Source organism: Podarcis melisellensis (genome assembly GCF_964234715.1).
Source record: "Podarcis melisellensis genome assembly, chromosome: 2".
In the NCBI taxonomy this organism is placed as follows: domain Eukaryota; kingdom Metazoa; phylum Chordata; class Lepidosauria; order Squamata; family Lacertidae; genus Podarcis; species Podarcis melisellensis.
Window position 1 is genome coordinate 62,558,727 of NC_138529.1, and position 24,100 is coordinate 62,582,826.

Below are 24,100 nucleotides of genomic sequence, written 5' to 3' on the forward strand. Positions count from 1 at the left end.
CTCCTGTCCCCAGGCCAAGCCCCTCACTGGACAAACTCCTTGAATCCTTTTGTCTAGCTGGAAAGTGGTCTTGAATTGTGATAGAATTCCTCTCGCTGGCCTGGATAAAGGATGGACAGAAGTGTTTGTGTTTGTGAAGAAACCCCTGCCCTTTGCATTATTGGAATGTAGCCTGTTGTACAAAGGCAAAAGTCACCTTTGTCACTTTTACAGCCATTGGCGTGGAACCCCCTGAAGATTATGTCAGAATGCAGCCTTTGGGTTGAAAAACTCCCTTACCCCTGCTGCTGATCAAACTTAGATTTAGTTGATCTGCTTTTTAATGGATCAATAAGTAAAAATTCAAATAAGTTGACACCTTAAGAAAACCTTTATATAAACAAAAACAAAATAACAATCAAAAAGCTACCATCTCTTTTCAGGAGCAAGGCCCATCCTTAAAGCTTTGATTTCCAGTCCAGACTATAATAACATACCAGAATGCAAATAGCCTCCATAGGGATAGCAAGTGCACCTTTAATTTTTAAAATTACCTTTATATTTTATTATTCCTTTTTCTGTAAGCTGTTCTGATTATTAAGCAGCTCGAAAATGTAACAAATAAATTGCCACTCCATAGTTCCAAATGGGCTTGCTGTTTTTGCTTGTGCTTACATGGGAGTAAGTACCACCAAACTCAGCAGAGAAAACATACAGAAGATTGAGCTTGGGAATATCGTAATCAACAAATTGGTAGCTGATGAATATAATGATGATCAACTAATTGTTGCAACCCTAATATTGTGTTAATCAACTAATCATCTAATTGGCTTTAACCCTCTCCCCCTTCCCCACTCCTAAAAACATGATTTTTGTGCTCCTTACAGCAGAGGTGGGCAAAAGACAGGATCTCTGGATGATTTGCAGTAGGTCCACAGGTGTTCCTGACTGCCAATACTTTTCACATTAGCAATAAAAAAGGATCTCATCTCCTCCCTGCTTAGGTTGCTGGAATCAGGAAAGTTTTGTGTGAAAGAATGGTGAGCTCATTTCTGGTATGGAAAACAAAATCTTAGGCTTAACATGTGTCCAAAAGCGCTGAATTTCATGGTATACTCCAGCATCATTATTCCATACTTGGATTCCATTGGTGGTTCTTAAAAATAAAGTAGATCCCACAGGGATCTGAAGTGTGCTCACCTCTGACTTGGAAAAAATCCTTTTTTGAAAGCTTCAGTCATGGACTCTGCTTTGTTGTAGCTCATCCTATTTCACACAGGGAACCAGTATTCTCCCAGATGATGACTTAATGATGATAGATAGATAGATAGATAGATAGATAGATAGATAGATAGATAGATAATACTGTATTGGCCTGAATATAGGCCACACTTTTTTTCCAAATTCCGACTGTGAAAACTCAAAGTGCGGCTTTACAAAGTCACAACCTTACAAAAATTGGCTTTTACGGAACTTCCGGTGTGGCAAGATGGCAGGCACCATGCCAGCGCATAGCTCCTAGGACCACCAGCACCAGCATAAAACACAATTTTAAGGGAGTGGCTTATATTCAGGTACTGTCTTTTTTCCCCTCTCCCCCCCAATTTTTTTTTAAAGGTGTGGCTTATTTGCGGATCCGGCTTATATTTGGGCCAATACGGTAATATTTATTCATCACCTACTACTATTAAAAAAGTCTACAGTCATCTTTTTCTCCATCCAGTGAGACAACTAAAATGGACAAATCCTACCCCACCCTACTAAAAGGTGAAGAGTAGAAACAGGCCATGAATCATGCCACCATATGACCCGAGTTAAAGACCAAAAGCCTGGGCAAAGATGTATGTCTTAGCCTGGTGCCTAAAAGCTCAAGGCATGAGTTTGGGAAGCATTCCTGGAAGTGGTCACCTCCTCCCTGTTCCCCTGTAGCATGAAGCCAGAGACATCTGGATTTGTTTCACTAAATGCATTTCATTTTTTACTCTTCAGGCAGCTCTGGCAGATGGGTTTTCCTTGTTCCTGCTGTTTGCTTGCAGCCTAGTATATAGTACTCTTGCTGATATGGACTCATTTGTTTGGACTTTTTGTATGTTTTTTGTTGTTGTTAGAGAAGATCTCGCCTCAAGGGATTGAAATGGATGCCGTTCAGCTACTCTGCAGTTCTGTTCCTAAGAATATGCAATTTTGATTCTTTAAAAATAAAGTTTGTAATACGCCTTTAGCGGATTATCGGGGGATGGGAAGAGGTAAATGTAAATTCAAAGTAAGTGTTCGACTCAACCAGCTCATCTATGCTGAACAGCTCTGACCAATCCCTCTAGAAAGCCATTCAGGGTGTTCTCTCAAGAGACAAAGGCTGTAGCTGAATCTATAAATATGTGACTATAGCTGTCAATCATCTGTCACACTTTATATGACTTTCTGTTTGGGAGCCAGATAGGTGGAGTGCAAGAAGAAAAGCTAGCTCACTGGAGCTAGAACCACAATCCTCAATTGGACTAAGCCCAATTTTTGGAAATTGTGTGTGTGTGTGTGTGTGTGTGTGTGTGTGAGAGAGAGAGAGAGAGAGAGATGGTTTTTTGGGGAGTGGGATTTCAACCATACCTGATTATCTTTGTCATTTGCTGTCAACTTCTTGTTCACAATTGCTTTTCTTTATCTGAACCTTTTCTGCATTTAATTTTTCATAACAATTCCTCCTGTGGAAATTCAAGCCATGTGGTCACATCATATTATCAACAGTCAATCAGATTTGGCTGTGTGATGACATCATGAAGCCAAATCAGAGTGAGAGTGATGCCTCCTGTCCTTTCTCTGGACAAACATTGTTGTGCTTTACTTTCTGCCTCTTCCTCAATCAGTCATCAAATGTATGTGTATTTTATGGAGTGTTGGGTTTTTCATTCGGTGAAATTCATACTTCAGTTGGGTTCAGCTTTAAATAATAATAATAATATAATAATAATAATAATTTATTATTTATACCCCGCCCATCTGGCTGGGCCTCCCCAGCCACTCTGGGCGGCTTCCATAAAAACCAAAAATACAGTAAAATATCAATGCCTTATATGCACAGATTTACAACTGTGTCCTGAGTTTCTGGTAACTTAGAATATGTGGGAGAGAGGGAAAAGAAAGGACACCAAAGAAGGAGAGGAAAGGAAGTCCCTAGATGTCTTAGGTTGTGTCCCTGTTTGGATATGGTTTTGTTTTCATTTTTTCCCCTTTTCATTTTTACTTATTATTTTGGAACTGTATGTAAAAACTACAAATATTTTTTTAAAACAACAACAACCTGTGTTCTAAATTTCTCTGTAATTCAATAACGGGCTGAAAGGATGGAGTTTATGTTCAGGGTGTTGGATATACTAATCAATACACTATAGTACAGTATATAGCTGTAAAAAATGTAACCTTTGAAAGGTTAATCTTGACTAGAGGAAATGTGCAAATAGGATGAATACATTTGCTGTGCCTTTCCTGGTCTCTGACTCAAACTGCAGCCTACTTTTCTCCACTCACATCTACCTTCCTCTTCCCCTTGGTTAAGAGAGGGGTGAATAAGGATGAGTCACACTTTTGACAATCTTCTAGGCCTCCTTGGACCATAGAGACACATCCCCACCACATCAATAGCTATCCACCCTCCTCTTTCACATCCAAGATATGACCAGGTATTGCCTCAGGGCAACCCACTAGCAGAAATCGAATAGGAAACACATAACATTATGTCTTAGTCTCTGGTTCTGTGATTACTCTTACTAAATAATAGGGTTGTGTATAGCCCTCCTGACCTGACTCAGGGACCACTCAGGCCCTCATATGAGGTCAACTCAGGGCCAGTCCAAGCTGGGTCAACCCAGGGAGCTCCCATCCTAATTAAGTATATGTTTGGGAGAGAGCAGTGGGTGGCAGGGATAAGACTATTTGGCCTGGTTCAATTCAGGATTCAGTCAAATCCTGGTACACAGCACTACTAAATAATGCTAGGAATGAAGTTAACCATCATGAAGTACAGTGGTACCTCGGGTTACATACGCTTCAGGTTACATATGCTTCAGGTTACAGACTCTGCTAACCCAGAAATAGTGCTTCAATTTAAGAACTTTGCTTCAGGATGAGAACAGAAATCGTGCTCCGGCGGTGCGGCAGCAGCAGGAGGCCCCATTAGCTAAAGTGGTGCTTCAGGTTAAGAACAGTTTCACGTTAAGTACGGACCTCCGGAACGAATTAACTACTTAATCCGAGGTACCACTGAACTGTATTTGTTGCAACCAGCTGCTTTCCTTTGACAGCAACCACTCTTGGATGAGGTGATGGGTTAGAGTTGTTTCAGGTTTTTTATTGTCTGCTGTGCTGGTGGCATGGCTGATGGTAAGAGAAAGAAGCAAGAGCATAGCACAGCTGTGGTCTCAGTGTGCTCCAGGTAGTCAGTGAGTCAGCTGTGCTGGCTGTGGGTGATGGGGTCTGTAGATTCCAAAAAATTGGGAGGGCACCAGACTCCTGACCTTTTGACTCTGGCGTTTCCTAGGGTTGGGAGTCCCCAAAGTGGTTCCAGTTGCAACACAGGGGCTTAGGAGAGCACGTGGATTATGTCTGATTCCCCTCACACAGCAGCGAGAGAGGTTTGGCCAAAGGCCAGTGTGCCATTTGTAAGCATTCAGAGAAGAGACCCAAGCACCTCATGGAACTGAAATTGGCACCGTTAGACTGCAAAAAGTTTCAGCCAAATTGGAAGGCAGGACTGTTACATGATTAGTGAGGAGGGGGAGAACAAGTGGAGGGCTAACCTTGTCTGTTTTCACAGCCAGGGATATGATCTCCAAATTAAATTTCCATGATTTATCACATCTAGAAAGGTTAGAGGAAGCAAATAAACAGCATAAAAAAGCAGGAGGAAAACAGGGGATGGAGCTGCCAAGGTTTCTTCTTCCCTTTTATGGCAGAAGGGAAATCATCCTATGAAAATTAGATTATGATTGGGTCCCATAACTAATTGTTATGAGATGGCAAAGAGGTATTGTATTGCCATTGAGCTGCAATGTATCAGAACTGAATCCCATCTATTATTGCAGAGAAATTCGTCAGGAAGTGCACTGGGTGTCTGAATTTGTCCCTGCTGGGGGAGCTGCTCTGAGTCACTGTGATGAATGGGGATTTGGTAGAGAGATGAGGGAACACATTCTTTCTCTGATGCATAATCTGTTGCATAATCTTTGCCACTTTCAGCAGCATTTTTTTTATTCTGCCAGCAGTGACCGGCAGGTAGGAAGGCAGCCAGCCTCCCCACCAAACAGGGAAGTGGCCCACTGCAGAGCGTCCATCTTTGTAATGGAGAAAGGGGGGGGGAATTCAATGAAGAGACAGGACAATGACAAGACAGAGTGAATGCTGGGATAGCTTTTCCAATGCCTGAGTTAATCAGGAAGGGATTGGCTGTAGAATCCACATCAGATACCTGGCACTGATACCTAGACATTGTCTTGTCCCTTCAGTGGTGAGAATAAGCAGGGATTTGAAGAGGCCAGAGACAGATCCTGATTAGTACGAGCAATGTATTTTATATATTTCCGTTCTGAGTCTCAGCCATAAGGTTAATGAAAGACGATCTCAACAAGTTCTTTGCTGCTTCTCTTAGCACAGAGTGGAATTTTGCTGTTGCTTTGAGTCTGGTAATTGTGTTTTAATGACGAGTCATTGTTGAGATGCTTGTTTTGATATTTGGAAAGCATCTCCGAGGGAAATGCATTTTGCATAAGCAAAACAATGTAGCCTTCTGGACACAGTTCTTGGTCCATGTGCTTGCCAGCCTCTGACCTAAATTGGGCTCCTCCCAGGGCCCTCTCTGGGGTGTGTGTGTATGTGAGGCCCAGAGCAAATCACACAGTGTGCCTCCCCCATTATCTCTTCATGGCAATGGTGATGGCAGTGGCCCCTCCTCCTTCTTCTTCTTGGCTTACTTTTTTTGCCACTGCTTTAGTGGTAGCAGTGTCACGGAGACATTGCTCTAGAAAGGGAGAAGATGGAGAGCCTCAGTGAGTGGGCAGAAGGCAGCAGGGCCAGGCAGGCAGAGGGGCTGCTGGCCATTCCCACAAGTGCCAGGCATGCCTTCCAAAAATGTGTCTCACAAAGCAAAGGACCTCACAAAGCTTGGGGCCAGGGACAGCCATTCCTATGCATTGCCCTCAAGGGTGACTCTGTTAATAGTTGTATTTTAAGAAGAAATTGTTCAGCTGCTGTGTCATGGAATTATACTGAGTGAAGAAGCTTGCTCACTGAATATTTTCCTTCCTCACATCTGTTAAAGAATGTATCCCAAGGCTCCATATTGATACTCCCAACTACCTTAGGGAATGTGTGTATATTGAATGAATTGTGTACATTCTCTGCCCAATATGCACAATCCCTGGTAAGTGTTGAAGAATGTGCATATCTCTGGCCATTATGCATAATCCCGAACAGCCGTTGGGGAATATGCACATCTTGTTTGGGCAATATGCACATTTTCTGGCCAATATACATAGTCTACAACCGGCATTGTTTTTGTTTTGTTTTCTATCTCTAGTTCAGAAGTATGCAATGGTTCATATAAAGCAAAATAGTGAGGAAAAGAGTACCTTCTCTTGCCTTACTCTAAAATGTAGTACAGCCTACTTGCCCAAATAAACTAGCCCATTACCTGTTCCGCAGCCATATCTGTCATTATGTTGTTTATTGCTCCATATTTTCTGCTTGTTATTTGTCATAATTTGGATCGTCTCATTTTTCGGTCCACAGAATGTCATCTGACAACTCTACCATTCTCTGTGATGTGCAACTCTTCTCAGGTCAGTATATAAACAAAGCTCCATGCCATTCTCTGCTTTCATATGTTTTTATGTGGCTGTATCTTCCTCTTCCTCCGGATTATATGAGTTAAATGGGAAGGAAGTTCCTGTTTTATTGCAAGTAACTTTGTAGGTTCCCCTTTCACTCTGCTGTTCTATGAAGCATTCCCAAATGCAGCACAACCTCACAGATATCCCCAAATCAATTTTTATCACATATTGATAAATTAACCCAAGAGGCATGTTGAACAAATATGTCAAATGTAGCATTTGTTCTTTCATCTGGAAAAGGGGAGATTTATTGCATAATCTAATCACACTTTTCTTAAGCAAATATTGATTCATTCAAAGAGCAGTTGAAGGCGAGATGTTTTCCTCTAGTTATTACATTAACATTCATCATTTCCCCTGGCTTTTTCTTTTTTCCTTTTTTTCTTTTAAACCAACCTTTTAAAGGTTAGTAATCAAAGATTTTAGAGGCCTGGGAATTCCTTCTTGGACAGAAATGATGTATTCCTGAAAACCCTTTATTATACCTTAGCACAACTGGTTGTGCTCTAGTACTCTAGTAGCACGGAGGAGAATCTGAGTGTTTAGTGCAGGTATGGAGAACCTTTGACCATCTAGATGTTGTACTATAATCCCCTCAGCAGGCCAGGCATGAAGAGTGTTGTTGTTCAGCAACATCTGGAAGGACAAAGGTTCTCCACACCTGGTTTAATGTCACGAAGCTGCCTTCTTCTTTGACAATCACTCGTAGCCAAGTAAGATTGTTTTCCATAAACATGGTTTTTAAAGTGAGTCCATAAGTGACTGTGGAGGCCAATTCTGGATCCACACATCCTTCCACATTGGGGACATAGGTTTCCGGGTGGGAGTTGATCATGGTGAGGGTTTGCCAAGCGTGCCTTCCTCTTAGCACATTTCTCTCTTTCGTCCTGAATTCAAACATCTTCAAAACCCATGACACCTTTGGTAAAGGCTGTTCTCCAAATAGAGCGCTTGCAGGTTTCCCAGTTGCCGGTGTTTATAATACATTTTTAAAAATTTGCCTTGAACCTCTTTTTTTGACAGCCAGCATTACGCTTACCATTTTTAAGTTCAGAATAGAGTAATGTCATGAAGTAGGCTCTTGCTCACACAATGATCTAGGCTGCAATGAATTTGTTAGTTTTTAAGCTGTGCATGTGAAACTTTGCTTCTTTTTTAATGACTAAGCAAGACTACTTTTATTACTACTACAACTACTACTATTACTACAGAAATGTTTCTAAATAAGCATCTGTTACATGACATCTGTTATAGCCATACCCTCCATTGCTTACCCATATCTTGGAATGGCAGAAGCTAAAATAGTCTCACCATGCTTTTTCGAAGGGTTGATTTCTGGCCCCCTGATTCTAGGGTGGGTGGTGAGTGGTGGCTTCTTCTAAGTGTACTGATATCAAGAATCAACTATCTATATCTACAAAGGCACTTGGGCTTTTCTCTATCTCACTGACAGAAATAGCAATTTTTGTGAAGTTCTTCTACAACCATTAGGAAGCTGAATGAAATTGGCACACATGCATACAGCCTCAATGCACACCAATTACCAGAAAAGGCTGAAAATGGGACACAAAACTTAGCGAACCAACCTAATTCAGACTTATAATCAATTTGGAGGGCAGTAAACAAACTTAATTGCACTTTTCTCTGAAAGTTTCAATGCCGTTTTTTAAAAGGCATATGAATATGCATATTTATGCGGAAAATGCATACAAAATGCATATTTTAGAGGAGCAACATTTTAAGAGACAGGGTGTACAAAGTCTGATTTGTGTGTGTGTGTGTGATTTAAAAAGAAATTTGCAGAAAATGGGATGGAAGGGACTTATGATTGAAAGTATTTGAAACTGACACAGAATGCAAATAGGTCGATTGTCCACCCCTGGGTGGAACTGCAATTGACCTAGTTTTTACACATACATGCTGCTGAGCGTCATATTGCATGGAGCAGAGAAATCCTGTCCGGAATATCACTGGTCTGGAAGAATAGTTTTGGGAAACAGATGAACAACCAGACAGCAGCTTGAACTTTTCTCAAGTTCCCATAAAACATTCCCCCCACCCTTCCAGTGGCTGACTGTGCGTGACGTTAAAAGAGTGATGACACAGCGCTTGTATCTATTTTCTTGTCTCTTTCTATATTGTCTGAACTTCAGCCAGTAAGTTTAGACTTTTAGAAATGTAGACAGGGAGAGTGGAAAGAAAATGAAGGCAAAAATAAACAGATGTGGTATCCTGGAAGACCACGGAAGACTCTTGCACAATGTCAGCATTGCTCCAGCTTCCAGGAGGAATGTTAGCACATTGCAGTGGCTCTCATTCTACAGAGGTGACGTCAGAAAGACCCACACTTTCCCAAGAGCAATTTGGCTGCTTTGTTATGAGTAACTGTTGCTGTAGCTCCATTGCTAATCTTCTATTTTAATTCTGGATATACTTGCACCATGTTTCATTTCATTTCATTTTTTAAAAAAAGAGTTGCTTCACAAGCCAGGGTTAGAGTACATTTCACATTTGTGCTGACACTGTAAGAAACTTCCCCAACCCTGCTGTAATTCAAACGCAAAGCAGTCACCTATCGTGGAGAATATTGGATGGAACTTTATTGCTAATATTGTGCAAAGGGTCAAACTTAACAGTATTCTTGGTGGGAGGGGGGCTTAAAATGAGCCAGATTGATTCTCATTTACTGTAATGACACATTGGTTTGGAAAGGGGCCTAGTTTGCATTTACAGTAAGCCACTTTTATACTACTATATTTATTTAAAAGGAAGTTACATTTTTGGATCAGGGTGGGACTCCCAACTCCCATCATTCTCCACCTGCATGACCAATGGTCAGGGATGATGGGAGTTGTAGTCTAATCACATCTGGAGAGCTGCAGGTTTCCCATACCTACTTTAGAAATTCCTATCTTTTGAAATTCCTTGTTCTCCTGCGAAATCTTCTTTTGGTGTGGTGAAATGTGGATCTAGTAAATGCACATAACATTTCAAAGTGAGTTGCAGTGGTAGCATGAACTATTCTCTCTGTTGCCAGAATGCAACTCCTTCCACACTAGACTACTGGTGTGCATTTGGATGCTTAGCGTCCTAAAGTGGTCCAATATTCCATGTGGAAATAGCTTAAAGTACAATGAAGATTCTTCAGTTTTGAACACACACATCCTGTTAAAAATTATCTTCTTCAAATATGAATGTAGAATACATTCCCCCTGTTTAGGGAAGTTTTTAATGTCTGATGTTTTATAGCTTTATTATTATTATTATTTCTGTTGGGAGCCACCCAGAATGGCTGGGGAAACCCAGCCAGATGGGCAGGGTATAAATAATAATTTTTTATTAATAATAATTATACATATTATTAATATTATACTCTGGAATCTAACAGTGCATGGTATCTGACAATAGAACTGAATATCTACTGTTATGTTGATGTACATTGGTGTTTTCTATTTGTTTTGATTTTATGATTCTTAGTTGTTTTACATGTATGCATGTTTAGATATATTTATTGTTACAGTACTTAAAAACTGGAATTATTGGGCTTTATCCAGTGAGACTATCCCACAAGGACTATCACTTGCACAATTGAACTTCCTCTTCCTGCCCTCCCCCTGCCCCTCAATCTGTTCTGGGGCCCCCTCCAACCTCCTGGGAAAGATTTGGGAGAACATGGGGGCCACATGGAGAGAGCAAGAAGTAGTTTTGTAATGCAAACAGAAGTCCTTGTGTTTACAGGATAACTTTGTTTGATGCAACCCTTTATTAGCATTGTAAAGGGTACAGGGAAGTTTTTAATGTTTGATTCTATTTTTAATATTCTGTTGTGAGCTGCCCAGAGTGGCTGGGGAAACCCAGCCAGATGGGCGGGGTATAAATATATTATTATTATTATTATTATTATTATTATTATTATTATTATTATTATTATTGGTTTTCATTTGGCTATGTAAATCACATGGCTATTCTGTTGAAATATGAAGAAATATATAAATTAACTAAATATTTAACATTCCATATATTATACCATTTGCCATTACATTTTTATAAGTTTGCTATTTCTGTTTTGTTAACATTGATATTCAGCAGCAATTTGTGGTTGCCTGTATTTGACACTCATATTTAAAATCAATACTAGTTGGAAGTGCCAAAAGTTTCCAGTTAATTCTTTGCATATCTGGAACAAACTTGCTTTAAATCAGTTCTTGACTCCCTCCCCCTCTCTCGTTCTGTTGCTGAGAAATATATTTTCTGAAAGCCTAGATATGGGGTTGGATTCAACTAGCACAACGGGGCTCTTCCTTCTCTCCCTCAATACCAACTAATTGGCTCAGGAAGGCAAGAGAACCCCCAGAATGATGTGCAGGTTGCAGGGAAAGGACTAGATTGCTCTTGTGACAAACCTCCACTAGGGAACCTGTGGCTGGAAATGTCCTTTACATCACAGGTTTTCTGCACAGTAAAGGACCCCTGACAGTTAAGCCCAGTTGCAGGTGACTCTGGGATTGCAGCACTCATCTAGCTTTACAGGCCGAGGGAGCCGGCATTTGTCTGCCCAGCAGACAGTTTTTCTGGGTCATGTGGCCAGCATGACTAAGCCGCTTCTGGCGCAATGGAACACTGAAACCAGAAGAGAGCACAGAAACGCTGTTTACTTTCCCGCCGGAGCAGTAGCTATTTATCTACTTGCACTTTGACGTGCTTTTGAACTGCTCATCCCGTCGTGGGGATTCGAACTGCCAACCTTCTGATCGGCAAGCCCAAAAGGTTTAGTGGTTTAGACCACATCGCCACCCACATCCCACAGTTGCTTTGGTCTTGTGATTATTTTGGATTATTTCCATGCCAATGCCATCTATCTGGACGAGCCAATGGGTATTAGCCTAGAATGAAAGCTTTTGAATACAAGTGTTTGAGTAAGGCACACACAAAATGGATTCAGAAAACAATAATTTGGGAATCAGATCCGAAGGAACAGACAGCAAGGCAAAGCTCATCAAAGAGCATTAGCAAAAAACAAAGCAGTGCTGCGCATATGGTTCAGTACCATATGTGTCTGATGATACAAGAAAAATGAAGATCTTTGCAGAATCCCAATTAATAATAATACCTGCATCTCAGGCAAATTGTACTCATTTGTAGCAATATAGAGTAACATGGGCCTGCTTAATGGAGAAAGGCATTGCTCTGGGATTGCAGCACTGAAGTGTTGGAATCAGCCAGGCAGCAGCGACGCTATTTTGGGTTGCACAAATTTATAGCAGCAAAGTAGAATAGCGGAGAGGGATGCATCTGCAGACAATTACAATTTGCCTGGCATGCCAAAGTTGTTTTGCATCTATGTTTTTTAAACAACCCTGAGCAGTCTGTCTCCCCACCTCCACATTCCCCTCTGATTTTAGTAGAGCTAAACTCTCTGTGTCTCTTTGCTATCGAGGTTATTTAAGAAACCAGAAAGCGCTGATGAAGCAGGCCAGTCTTTACTGCTGCCATAATATCATTCAAGCTTCCTTCCTTGATTGCTTTTTTAAAACACTGACCTTAATAGGTTCAGACCCCTAAGGACTAGCTCATGCCTGCCGCATCCCTTTGAATGACGGCCCATCTGCTTGATGGCATAGCGGGTTTAAACCATTTTCATTAAAAGGTAATATCTCCAGAAGCTCACATGTGCATATGGGCAGAGGGGCTGGCACCAGGGTGTTGTTGTTTTGTGATCACTGCTGTGCTGTTGTGCTACTTGTCTTGAAGAAGCATTCAGGTCATCTTGCCCCTGTTGCGATGCCCCATGATGTATAGAATATTTCCAGTCACAAAACATGCTGTGCATGTCAGCAGAAGTCCAATGATCCTTGTGGGGAATGATACAGGGTGCCCCAGCTGATGAAGCGCCAAAGCCAGTTAAGCAGATGTGCGAGGAGAGGGTAAGTAAAACCCATGTAAACCACAGAGCCTAGGGCTTGCCGATCAGAAGGTTGGCGGTTCGGATCCCCGCGACGGGGTGAGCTCCCGTTGCTCAGCCCTGCTCCTACCAACCTAGCAGTTCGAAAGCATGTCAAAAGTGCAAGTAGATAAATAGGTACTGCTCCAGTGGGAAGGTAAACAGCATATGCTACTCTGGTTCACCAGAAGCGGCTTAGTCATGCTGGCCACATGACCTGGAAGCTGTACGCCGGCTCCCTCGGCCAATAAAGCAAGATGAGCGCTGCAACCCCAGAGTCGGCCACAACTGGACCTAATGGTCAGGGGTCCCTTTACCTTTAAGATCATGCTAGAAATCCCAAGCAGGGCAGATTCTGCCACATAATTCTTGTAGGTGGCAATATGAGACTTCAATAATAATTTAGTGATGAGGACAGGCTAGTGTCCCCCCACTCAAAATTCTCAGGGAGATCTTGAGATGAAGAATGAATTCAAGGAAGCATCCCAAAGAGAAGATGTTGCAGGAATGGGTGACTTCAACTAACCTCAAATAAACTGGCAGTCATGAGAAAGAGGTAAAATTTCTAGATACCCTAAATGACTATGGAAGCAATCAGAGGGGCAATGACTCCAGCCATAATCTTGAGAGGCACCCAGGGCCTGGTGCAGGACATAAGTGTTGCCAGGACAAATGGGAGCAGTGACTATAGTGCTAAGAAATTGAATATACTGTACATGTAAATGACCAATGGGCAAAAAAATCCAACATGGTCCCATTTGATTTCAGAAGAGGAAACCTGCCCCAAATGAAGAGACCGAAGTTAAAAGTCAAAATCAAGAAAGTCAGATCATTCCAAAATGCTTGGGAGTTGTTGTTGTTTTAAAGAAAAAGCTGAACTATTAGAGGCAGGAAGGCTTCCTTACAAAATAGAAATCTTGTCCAAATGAAGAGAACAAAAAGGAATAAGACAGTGGGATTGTAGTAGATAGCTCACTGACAATGTTGAGCCAGTGCGCTGCAGCTTTGCAAAAGGCCAATTCCATGCTAGGGATCATTAGGAGAGGAATATGAAAATAAAACTGATGATATCATAATGCCATGATACAAATCTATAGTGCATCCCCACTTGGAATGCTGGCTACCTCACCTCGAAAAGGATATTGTAGGGTTGGAAAGGTTCAGAAAAAGGTAAACCAAATGATCAAGGGAATGGAGTAACTGAAAATGGGTCATAAGGGCTCACATAGCGGTGAAAAACTTTGCCCTCCAACACTGGAAAGATAAATCCCCTCCAGCAATCAAACCATGGACAGAGGACCTTAATGCACTTTCCATGTTTGAGCATGCAGCTTATTACAAACAACATCCACCAGACACCTCCTGGGACTTTTGTACAGAATATACAGATGTCTATGTCTCCGTACCTTGCACCAAATGGATACATAATATTTCCCAGTTTATTGTATTTTATCCTTGCAAGCAAATTTGTATCTGTAATCTGTACAGTTTTGACCCTGCCCCTTTCTGCACTGAGAAAGGCAGGGAGTGGTGCCATGCGGATTGCCAGATGATGTGCCCATGTGTCAGAGCATTCAGTTCACTGCGGACAAGTGGCAATGCTCGCCAAATGTACCAAGGCATAAAGAAAGCATTCAGATTAAGAGTCAGGGGGCTGGGACCCTGGATGGTCATACCCAAATCCAGACATGGCAGTAACATTGGGAACCTGAAGTGAGTGGTTTGGCCGCTGCAGCCTAAAGTGCAGGTCAGCTTTATTGAGCAACCCCAGGCAGGCCAGGTTCCTCACATTCATGCCAGGTGTGATTTATGCTGAGGTTCCGTGCTGCCTGCCAATCTCAGGGTCAATATTGCATGCACTGCTCACTTCTGCACCCGAAGAGGACTCTGAAGCCAGGCTTCAGTCTTATGTTTCTTGTTCAAGTGTAGGAGTTCCTAGGAGCAGAGCACCACTGAAAATAAGTGCAGGGTTTGAGGGCACAATAAAGAAGGAGCTATGGAGGCAGGATTAGTTTTGAGCACAAGAGTCTTTTGATCAGAAGCTGATCAGTTGAAACTTATTTGAGAGCTGGTGATAGGACTGTGGTCACATTCAACACCATACATTGAAAGCACATTTAATGCACCTTTATAACAATTGATTCTCCCATCCTCCCATTAATTCTGGGTGTTGTGGTTTATCCTTCACAGTGCTAAAGTCTGCAGCATCCATAACAAACCACAGTTCCCAGAAATCTTTGGGAGATACCATGTGCTTTAAATGTATGGTATGACCTGTCTTCTCTGGAGGCTAGCTGGCTAGTTGAAGGGGTACATAGCAGACCACATGTTCTATACAGCTTTGGCATCCAAAATCTCACTGCCACTCACTGCCCCCATCCACATCATCTACAACCTGAGGTACCTGCCTCACTCTGACTAATAGTAGGGCCAGTCCTGGAACCATGTAACAAAATGGCGGGGAGCCACCACTAACTTGGTGTAATTGTGAGACCCAAATGGAAGCTGGAGACAGCTGATGGATTTGACTATTATGCATCTGTGTCCCAAAGTGACTTTTAACTTTCAGAGAGTTGGCCAGTCTGTCGCTCTTTCTTCTTGTCTTACTTCTGGTCAGTCAGTACATTATATTTACAAATCACTTCTTGGCCATAAATCAGCCTGTTTTTTTGGATGTAGTCCCTGAGTACTGGCAGGAGGGGGAATTGATTAAGTTTTTTTGTCAATTTGCTTTCAAGTACTGCTAACAGCTGTCCCATAGGGAGTGATTGAAGCCTAATGAAATGTTCAGGCTGAAGAAATGAGAAGGTCATCTCCATCACAGTGAGGAATGCAGACCAAATCAGTATGTAGTACATTGTAGCCGCTTGGACTGAGTCAGTGTCTGAAGAGCAGGTATATTCTTGAACAGTTGTGCTCACTCCTCAGGCACCCTTTTGATGAGTCACCCCCAACTTGGTGCCCTCCATATGTTTTGGATTACAGCTTCCATCACCCCTGACCATTGACCATGGTGGTTGCCGCTTCTGTGGCTGCATACCCTTTGGCTCATATGTGAAATGGCATCTTCTCCGTGTGGTTCAGGTGCAGCTCCCATCAGGACATCCTCTGTGATCACTTTATGATGCTCTGAGGCCAGTTTATGAAGCCTTTTGTTCCCCCCATTCCAGTCACCAGCTTCTTTATTGAGCAATATAACACGCTACTGTAGGAGAAGAGGGTGAACAGGGGAACAAGAGTGCTTTCACCCTCTGCTCCTGCAGCACAGTGTTATATAGCTCAATAAAAGAAGCTGGCGACTGAGCAGGGGAAACAAACCACCCTCAGAACAGTGGGTGCTCTCAAGGTAACCCTTAACTGATTTTACTCAAGTCCCAAGATGTCCAAAGAAGAAGGCATATCCCCCTTCACCCTCCCCAGTTTTCAGCTGAGTAATGCTCCAAAGCTTTTCAAGTCTTCTTGTCTTCTCAACTACAGGCAGGAGGGTAATAAGAGAGGCTATTAAGACAGAAACCTTTCTCTGCTTGCCAGAACCACTCAGCCAGTGCCACTGCTGTTCTAGTCAATGAGGCATGGCACCAAGAACTGGGGCTCAGAAGTTTCCCAAAGGCAGTCAAGTCCACCACCACCTTTTTCTGCTCAATCACTCAGGATAGTGCTCATCCCAATCGCTCATTCTGCCTTGGTTTGTTTGTTTTGCTTCAGTTGATATTTGGGTTGATAATAGTGAGTTGGCTCGAAGCACTTGTGGCCTCCTTAGTGATGTTAGGGTGTCAATGAGGCATTATGGGACAAGGTAGGAGTGTAAGGCCTTGAGTGAAAATGACAGGAGGAGCTTTCACATCAATATCGTGGCAGCATTCAAGAAGATATTAAGAAGAGCAGAGTGCAATTCTTTGTTTCCTTTTCTGGATTTATTCGATAAGTCTTTATTCGTTGGATCTATCCTCTTACCTGCATTCTTGTATGCCTTCTGCTGCTGCTTCAGAGAGGCAGTTTTCCGACATTGCCTCCACTTGACTCCAGCCCGGCTCTTTCAAGACGTAACCTTTCTAGAGATTTTAGTTCATGCCCCCCAGATCTTGATGTGACACAACATTAAGTAGCTTTGTCATCTCTTGCCTTTTCAGTCCCACCAGATTTGTACATTGCTCAGTCAAGTGACCTCTCTGCATATATATACGAGGGATTTTAGTGCAAGCTTGTAACCAAGATCTCTTGACTCTTGCTCCTGAAACCTTTCTCTGTGTCTGCCAGATGTTTTTGCAAGCCCACCATGACCTACTTGAGAGAACAGTTCTTCCCCCCACCCCACCCCATGGAAGGTGACCTTTAAATCTGCATCTGGACTGATTCTTCCTTCTACGGATTGTGATATCAGGGACGCCAGCCCTTCTAATGTTGAATCTATGGCTGAGCAGAACATATGTGTGTTGACTGACTTGTTCTTCATCAAGCCTTGTGGGTGTTTGAAGCGAACTGCATGGATAGATGAATACCCATAGAAATAAAGATGGTATCCATCTGCACATGTGGAGACTTCTATGGGTGGTCATGATTAACAGGTGAAATAAACCCAAAGTTGAAAAAAAAATCTATGGTCTTTTTTTTTTGGTAAATAAATTTTATTGGTTTTATATTTTCAACTTCAACAATTATTTTCCATCAAGTAAAATTAAAGATACAAAATATCCAACATAAAAAATAAAATAAAAAGCGAAATAAAAGTAAAAAGAAGCAAAGAAAGAGAAAGAAGAGAAGAAAAAAGAAAAAGAAAAGATCATTGTGGAGGCTCTCTTTAACCTTCTGACTTCCCTCCATTTCCTTTCCTGGTTCACTGAATATATACCTTTTCTTCATAATTTACTTAAACCTCTTTTTCTTATCCTTATTGTTTTATCCCAATTGCATGCCTTCATATTTTGCTATTTTAGTTCAAATTCATTTCTATAAATTTTATCTCAGTTTAACTACTTGCAAATGTTTAGTCAAAGCCTGCTAGTGTTTCTACTTGTTTACAATATTTTTGTACATATACAATAAATGCTTCCCATTCTTTTTTAAATTTCTCAATGTCACTGTTTCTGAGCTTTTCCGTAAGTTCTGCCATTTCTGCATAGTCCATCATTTTCAGTTGCCATTCTGCTGTTGTTGGTATCTTGTCTTCCTTCCACCTTTCCATCTATGGTCTTTTATGCCTCTGCCCAGACAGCTCACATTTTTTAAAAATATATATTGTAAGCTTACTCAGTGCAATATATATGTAGAAAAAAAATTTGATTAAAATCCTTAAAGCTTTTTTTCCTTCAAATTAAAAACTTCTAAAACCCCCAAAGTCGCAGGTAAACTTTTATAAGGCAAGAGATTTTATAAGCCAAGAGAGTGAGTGTTTTTCAGTTGATGCTGGAACCCAGAAGAGTGGCTAAATGCTGATGTTTCACTAAACAGCACGTCCCATCTTACCAACCCTCAGAAATACCAACAGTGTTTTCTCTGATTTTCCTTTAATTATTGCCCTTGCTAATATATTTAATATCCCGTTAATGTCCTTACTTCAGTGAGAGTCTGAAACTAAAGTACTAGAGGAAAATCAATTTCAAGTCTATCCCCGTTCCCTACTGAGGTGTTTTGAAGGAGACGAAATTAATAACTGCAAACAGATCTGTCTCGGCAAAAGTATTTCTCACTGGGAAGGGATTATTTGATTTGTTCTAATAATTTTCCTTCCATCCACCAGCTATGCAGACGTTGGTTAAAGAAAGAAAGAGAGAAAAGTGTTCATTGGCCAGCAATAAGCTTTTCATTACTCTCACTGTTCTCATGATTGTTACTTTTACTGATTGCAGAAGTACGTAGCTCTCTTGAATCATTTATGTTTGGTGTTGGAGGCCGTGAAAAAGAATGGTTGCATTAAGCAAATAACAAGATGATAGACTAGGTGAGGGGCAATGGCTCTGTTGAAAGCCAAATTAATTCTTTCCCTCAACATTTCTCTGAACAACATCATTACTGTTTGCTTTCAGGAGATGTTTATCACCTCCCCCACCCCCGCTTTCTTACTGTTATTGGACCATTTCCAACATCTCTTTGAGGGTGAAAGGTTGTACTCCAGTTTGCTTAATAGATGCTATCTAGATGAACTATTAGGAACATATTAAGCTGCCATATACCAGGTCCATCTAGCGCAGTGTTATCCATCTAGCACAGTGTTATCCACACTGAATGGCAATGGCTCCCCAAGATTAAGAGAGGATTGCTCTACCACTGAGCTGTGGCCCTTGCCCTTCTAGTGTGTAGTTGAAGTGATTCTTCACATGTCTCCTGTAGATGCAATGCAGAGCAGGTAGCATTAATCATGGGAAGCAGTTAGCAAATCCATTCACTAAAAGTTGAGTTTTCAGTCACTGTCTTTTCTTAGAGCTTGTTCAATGTTGTGCATATGAAGGAGTTGTCCTTGGAGAGGGCTCTGAAATATGTGTAAGAAAAGCAGGTCTCTCACATGCATTGCTGTGGAAGCCCAGATGAAGGGGGACTAGGATAAAATGGCTTCCATGCTCATAGCAATGACCTCCTATTTTGGCAAGAAAATATAGAAAGAAGCAGGGAGGTCACAGAAACATCAGTAGCTGCGTTACGCCAAAGCAGACTACTAGCCCATCTATTTCAGTATGTTCTTCACCAGGTGGCAACCTGTGGCCTTCAGATGTTGTTGGCCTCAAACTGCCATCAGACCCATTTAGTCCCTCAAAATGTACCAGCCATGGGCTGGGTGGGTGGGTACCCACACTGCCCACAAGGGACATCCCCAGCAGTGCTAGGCAACATGCCAGCACTAGTGCTAATCAGGATTAGTATTGGCTGAGGAAAGCAAACACAGTGTGCACTTCAACCAATGGGAAGAGCCACACATCCTTTCCTGAAAGGGCTGAGGTCTCCTTTCCGCCTCCAAAAATTATGGTTGCAGAGTAAGGTGTTTTCAAACAGTCCATGCACTCACATGCTTTGTGTGGTCTCTGCCACTTACTCAAGCTATTAACAACAAGCAAGATCGCAATTTGGCACAGTGAGACAGACATTTTAAAAATGTGAAGGCAGCAGCTGCTGAAGACTCTGCACTTAGGGTGAGGCTGCAGTGCGTTTCCAATCTTTGTAGCCATCTCTCTCCTGCTTTGATCCCACAACTCTCATCTTACTATCTATCACTGCCTCATAAATCCCATTCCCCAACCCCTTTGTGCTCTTGAAAATTTTTACAGCTGAGATAGAGAAAACGTAAAACTCTTGACGATCAACCTTGTTTTAAATCAGACTTTCTTCAGCTCCACGTTTTCATGTTTCATAATTCTGCTTGCACTGGAGTTTGGCTTTGTGGCTTGGGATTTTTATTTTTATTATTTTTTTGCCTTGTAATACAGTCTTCTGCTGGAGGATTACCCGGAAAAGGATTGCACATGGAAATCCCCCAGAATTTCCTAGAAAATAGGATTTAGACTCTTCCTTAATGTAAGCTTTTGTTATATCCTGTGACTCCCCACAGTGCCAAGCTGTACATTTTGTGAAGGAACAGTTTAGCTGCTAAATTGCAGAGATGTGGTTATCCTCTCCCACTGAAACCCCCTGACAATGTCCCCAGGGCTGATTCTGAGAGCCTCATGCAGCGAAACTAATCCTCTGTATTCAGCTGCATTGTTAGAGCAGAAATCCTTTAACCATTCTGCAAATGCCATCCAAAATGTCCACCAGGGAGGATATGAAGACCACAGGCGTGTAGACATTTTAATTTCTTATGCAACTGAACAGCAGAACTCTAGGTAGCCATGAATGGCATTGCATTTATTGAGTAGATAACCCCAAGGCTGTTGACCTAATCTCTCTTCTTTTTCTTTACGCTTGCATCTCTAAAAACAAACAAACACTCCAGCATTTTTGTTTTTCTGCTTCTCATTGTTTCTCCCTTTCAAACTGTGCACTAAAAGCACATTTAATGGCAACATTGACTAGAATGCAGTTGCATTCATCCAAACCGTCTGGCAGACACCCAGCATCTTCAGACAGTGGGAAGCTTCAATTGACGTGACTGCTCTTTATGCAGGGTTACATTAAGATGCCACTACATGAGACACGTTGCAAGTTCAGGAAATTTTTAACTTGGGAACAACTAAGGTTTGAAGAATGGCTACTGTAAGGCATACATCCCCGGGCTTATTTCTTTATTTCTTATACCGTCAAAATACTACTACTACTACTACTACTACTACTACTACTACTAATATCATACTACTGCAGTGGTGGGAACCTATCATCCTTTAGATCACCAGTTCTCAATCTGTGGGTCCCCAGATGTTGTTGGACTACAACTCCCATCATCCCTGACCACTGGTCATGCTGGCTAGGAATGATGGGAGTTGTAGTCCAGCAACATCTGGGAACCCACAGGTTGAGAAACACTGCTAGATCTTATTCAACTCTGACCAGCCCCAGCCAGCATGGCCAATGGGCAAGGATGATGGGAGTTGTGGTGCAGCAACATCTCGAGGGTCACCAGTTCCCCGCCTCTGCTCTGTTGTATTTCAAGATGAGCAAATATACCTTATGCTTTGAATAACAGTTTCTGGGCAGAGAGCTGTTGCATTCACATTCACTTTGCAGGTTTCCGCAGGCATGTGGTCAGCCATGGTGAGAACAGGATGCTGGACTAGACAGACCATTGGCCTGATCCAGAAGGCTCATTTTATGTTCTTCTTCTTCCAGTTCTATTTTGAATGGGTTCATGCTTTTCTCTGAACTTTTTCAGTCTTCCTCTGTCTCTAAACTTCCCCACAACCAGCTTCCCTCTTTCCACCTTTACAATTCTATGCTTCCTTTTCTCTAGTAATATAGTTCAGCAGCATTGAGGTGTATATGTTAGCAAAGGAGAAGGCTGCTTCTGGAGCTTTCATTAAGCCACAAACCTTATCAACAACAAGCTCCCAATGGAGAGCTCTCTGGCAATTGTAGTTTCCCAAAGCTTTTAAGTGTTAGGGCAGGCACCCCGAAACTTGGCCCTCCAGCTGTTTTGGGACTACAATTCCCATCATCCCTGACCACTGGTCCTGTTAGCTAGGGATGATGGAAGTTGTAGTCCCAAAACAGCTGGAGGGGTGAGTTTGGGGATGCCTGTGTTAGGGCTTGGAAGCTCTAGCAAACTACAGTTTAAGAGATCTTTGCACTCCAGGTACACCTGCGGAAATTCCCAGTTTTACATACCTGTTGAAAGTGCGGGCGCACTTTCCTCAAGTACACAAAGCCGCTTACATTTATTTATGGGCCTTGAGGACATTCAAATAGTTTTGACTTAGTTGCAATAAAACAAAATAGAATTAATAATATAATATAATATAATATAATATAATATAATATAATATAATATAATAATATAATATGCTTTGGTATTTTCTAAATGCCTGTGTATTTGAGGTGGTGATGGGGATATGGGAACCACTTCCAGTGCTGAAAGCTAGCAACACCACTAGTAAGTTTTCAAACTACAAAGATACAGGAAACACAAGCCAGTAAATACCAGCAGTCCTTTACTTTTATTGCGGCTTGCTGTGTTTCATCACTATTTCTCCCCTACTTTCCCGAGTTACAGCTCAGTTCTAAACATATTCCAGGAGAGATAAATTTCATTGATCACAATGGAATTGGCTTCTAAGTAAGCCCCGTTCCAGCATTAGGTAGGTTTCTGAAGGAACAAAAGACCTACACAAGTCCCTCTTGTTGGCTTGCATTTCTCTCCATCCCTTCTTGTATTTTATCTAGCGAAACAGGCACTTGAGCCTCTCTGGAGACACATTTATCATTTCTCCATCTTTATTAGGGATAATATATATTTACCGAGCTTGCCTGCAGGGGTCTGTCCTACCTGTTATTAGCTGACACTTCACTTTCAGAGGTAGAAATGGAACAGATAGAATGCTGAAGAAACTTTATTGAAAGAAAAAGTCTCACTGAATCAAAAGGAGCGAGCAGGGGTGGGGAGACCCTTGTCTACATCTGAAGAGTTTGAAGCAAAAAAAGGAGGAGGATGGTAGTGGGGAAATAATGTGAAGAGAGAAAAAATACTTAGACCAGTGTCCTAAGTAGCCCTCTGCAAATTGGGAGGCCCTTGCTGGGGAATAGGCAGAATGGTATTTCTTCCTGATTTCCCCCCATTCCCCAACTCTGCTCTGGAAGGTCCACCAAGCCTTAGGAACAGATCAGTGACAGTCAGCACCCTTTGCTTCTCAGCGGAGTGTCCCAGGAGTGAATTTCTACTCACTGGACACCAGAACTGGCGATGATGGTCAGGTTGCCAAGAGCACAAATTCTGTGTACCCGGTGCTTCAATTCACCATTGTGACCTGATTGCTCGTTCACCTGCTTCTTGCTCTGGCCCAGGCAATGGTGATGGTGAGAAAGAGGAGCAGGGGATGCCATGGATTGCTTGCTTATTGGGTCTCTGCCAGGGAAGTAGGCAGGTGGCAGCAGTGATGAGGAAGAAGAGCAGCAGCTGGTGAAAATTGTTTGGGGGAAGGAAGACTATGGAGGGTTCCTTGCTCAAAGGGCCCTCTGAAATATGGAGTTGGCATAGTGGGATTCTCCCGCCAGTGAAAGCTTACTTAGGATAGTAAAGGGACCATTAGGCCCAGTTGTGACCGACTCTGGGGTTGCGGCACTCATCTCGCTTTATTGGCCGAGGGAGCCGGCGTACAGCTTCCGGGTCATGTGGCCAGCATGACTAAGCTGCTTCTGGTGAACCAGAGCAGTGCACGGAAACCCCATTTACCTTCCCGCTGGAGTGATACCTATTTATCTACTTGCACTTTGATGTGCTTTCGAATTGCTAGGTTGGCAGGAGCAGGGACCGAGCAATGGGAACTCACTCCATTGTGGGGATTCGAACTACTGACCTTCTGATCGGCAAGTCCTAGGCTCTGTGGTTTAACCCACAGTGCCACTCACGTCCCTTTACTTAGGATATAAGCCTTAAAATCCCACCATGCAATTTAAATGGAGATTAGTGAATGGTTGCCTTAAAAAAAAAATCATTTACAAGCAATTGGCTTAACCACCTCTATTACAAGGAAAGAGACAGGCCTGCACGGATCTATTTGTTAATGCTTCTGCATGAAAGCAAAGCACACACCAAGACTTGCCAGGAGAACTCTCTCCAAACCCAACATCACAGGCATATAATTTCTATTATGCTTTGTATGTTTATATCAAAGTTAAAAGGAACCAATCTGCAACACACACCCCACAAAATTGTTGATATCTGATC

General features: G+C 42.1%; 1 long non-coding RNA gene across 2 annotated transcripts in view; it reads left to right on the forward strand.

Annotated features, from left to right (window-relative positions):
* Nucleotides 1–24,100, forward strand: part of LOC309364253 — a 115,480-nt gene that overhangs the window by 55,688 nt on the left and 35,692 nt on the right. For both annotated transcript variants that reach the window (XR_014165784.1, XR_014165785.1), the window contains exon 2: nt 6,757–6,806. This is a non-coding gene — a long non-coding RNA (uncharacterized lncRNA). The remainder of the gene's footprint in view (nt 1–6,756; nt 6,807–24,100) is intronic.